The sequence below is a fragment of the Hippocampus guttulatus genome, unplaced genomic scaffold (genome assembly GCF_054856545.1).
Source record: "Hippocampus guttulatus isolate MCC_2025c unplaced genomic scaffold, RoL_Hgut_1.0 HiC_scaffold_38, whole genome shotgun sequence".
Classification (NCBI taxonomy): Eukaryota; Metazoa; Chordata; class Actinopteri; order Syngnathiformes; family Syngnathidae; genus Hippocampus; species Hippocampus guttulatus.
Genome location: NW_028233897.1, coordinates 162,501 through 165,000, shown reverse-complemented (window position 1 = coordinate 165,000; position 2,500 = coordinate 162,501).

Sequence of the window (2,500 nt, the reverse complement as noted above, 5' to 3'; positions counted from 1 at the left end):
GACCGGAGCAACGCAGCAGCGAGCGACGGGGGTCCAGTGGTAGGACAGCTGGGAACAACATCGCGCGTAGCGCGGGGAGCCGGCTATGGTCTCGCTATGAGGTCCGCGCCGAGGCTTTCGACGCGGCCCCGGGAATGGTCGACCCGCAAGCCGAAGGAGCCTGAACCTCCAAGCGCCGGCGCGAGGCCGGGGCCGGTGGGGGCCCTCCGAAGGCGGGTCTTGGTTGCATATCGGTCAGTGGTTGTGTTGGTGCGACCTGTAAGGAGGGAAAAAGACTCGAATGGTCTCGCCGTCTCGCAGTGAGACATAGGGGGGGGTCGACCCGCAAGCCGAAGGAGCCTGAACCTCCAAGCGCCGGCGCGGGGGCCGGGGCCGGTGGGGGCCCTCCGAAGGCGGGTCTTAAGTTGCATATCGGTCAGTTTGTGTATGGGTGCGATGTGGAGGGGGACATATTCGAAAGTGCGGAGCTCCGCCGTCAGAGGCCGGGTTTTCGCCCGGGGTATCCGCCCCGGGCGCCTCTCGGGCGGCCTTCCCAACTGCCGTCGACCGCCCGGAGGGGGAAACAGAAAATATTCGAAAGTGCGGAGCTCCGCCGTCAGAGGCCGGGTTTTCGCACGGGGTATCCGCCCCGGGCGCCTCTCGGGCGGCCTTCCCAACTGCCGTCGACCGCCCGGAGGGGGAAACAGAAAATGTTCGAAAGTGCGGAGCTCCGCCGTCAGAGGCCGGGTTTTCGCACGGGGTATCCGCCCCGGGCGCCTCTCGGGCGGCCTTCCCAACTGCCGTCGACCGCCCGGAGGGGGAAACAGAAAATATTCGAAAGTGCGGAGCTCCGCCGTCAGAGGCCGGGTTTTCGCACGGGGTATCCGCCCCGGGCGCCTCTCGGGCGGCCTTCCCAACTGCCGTCGACCGCCCGGAGGGGGAAACAGAAAATGTTCGAAAGTGCGGAGCTCCGCCGTCAGAGGCCGGGTTTTCGCACGGGGTATCCGCCCCGGGCGCCTCTCGGGCGGCCTTCCCAACTGCCGTCGACCGCCCGGAGGGGGAAACAGAAAATGTTCGAAAGTGCGGAGCTCCGCCGTCAGAGGCCGGGTTTTCGCACGGGGTATCCGCCCCGGGCGCCTCTCGGGCGGCCTTCCCAACTGCCGTCGACCGCCCGGAGGGGGAAACAGAAAATATTCGAAAGTGCGGAGCTCCGCCGTCAGAGGCCGGGTTTTCGCACGGGGTATCCGCCCCGGGCGCCTCTCGGGCGGCCTTCCCAACTGCCGTCGACCGCCCGGAGGGGGAAACAGAAAATATTCGAAAGTGCGGAGCTCCGCCGTCAGAGGCCGGGTTTTCGCACGGGGTATCCGCCCCGGGCGCCTCTCGGGCGGCCTTCCCAACTGCCGTCGACCGCCCGGAGGGGGAAACAGAAAATATTCGAAAGTGCGGAGCTCCGCCGTCAGAGGCCGGGTTTTCGCACGGGGTATCCGCCCCGGGCGCCTCTCGGGCGGCCTTCCCAACTGCCGTCGACCGCCTGGAGGGGGAAATAGAAAATATTCGATAGTGCGGAGCTCCGCCGTCAGAGGCCGTTCCAGTGCTTTTGGGTGGCTGGAAACACCCTCACGATGGTCTGATTATACTCTTAGGGGCCTCCCCTGTGTCGCCCTGGAGGTCACCCATTCAAAACATGCTCACCTATATACGTTTCGGAAAGTATTTTGGTGAACGCTCACTTTCTAAGCCTTTTAGCCTTCTTGACCCCCTAACTCCCCATATCTGGTTTACCTACTACAGCGCCCCTAACGACCAAAATCGGTACTGCATACCCCTGGTACCCCCGCCATTGAAAATGAATGGGGGAATTTTTTTAATTTCTCAATCCGGCCAGGAGGCCTCTTTTTCGGCCACGCTCGGCCGGCGAGCCGGTCCGCTCTTTACCCCTGGTACCCCCAGCCCTACCCCTGGTACCTCCCCCATTGAAAATGAATGGCGACCCCTGGTACCCCCAGCAACACCCCTGGTACCCTCAGCCTTACCCCTGGTACCCTCAGCTCAACCCCTGGTACCCCCAGCCTAACCCCTGGTACCCTCAGCGGCACCCCTGGTACCCTCAGCAACACCCCTGGTACCCCCAGCCAGCTTCGCCCCTGGTACCCTCAGCCTTACCCCTGGTACCCTCAGCCCAACCCCTGGTACCCTCAGCCCAACCCCTGGTACCCCCAGCCAGCTTCGCCCCTGGTACCCCCAGCCTTACCCCTGGTACCCCCAGCCTAACCCCTGGTACCCTCAGCCTTACCCCTGGTACCCCCAGCCTTACCCCTGGTACCTCCAGCCTAACCCCTGGTACCTCCAGCCTTACCCCTGGTACCTCCAGCCTTACCCCTGGTACCTCCAGCCGTACCCCTGGTACCCTCAGCGGCACCCCTGGTACCCTCAGCGGCACCCCTGGTACCCTCAGCCTTACCCCTGGTACCCTCAGCCGCACCCCTGGTACCCTCAGCGGCACCCCTGGTACCCTCAGCGG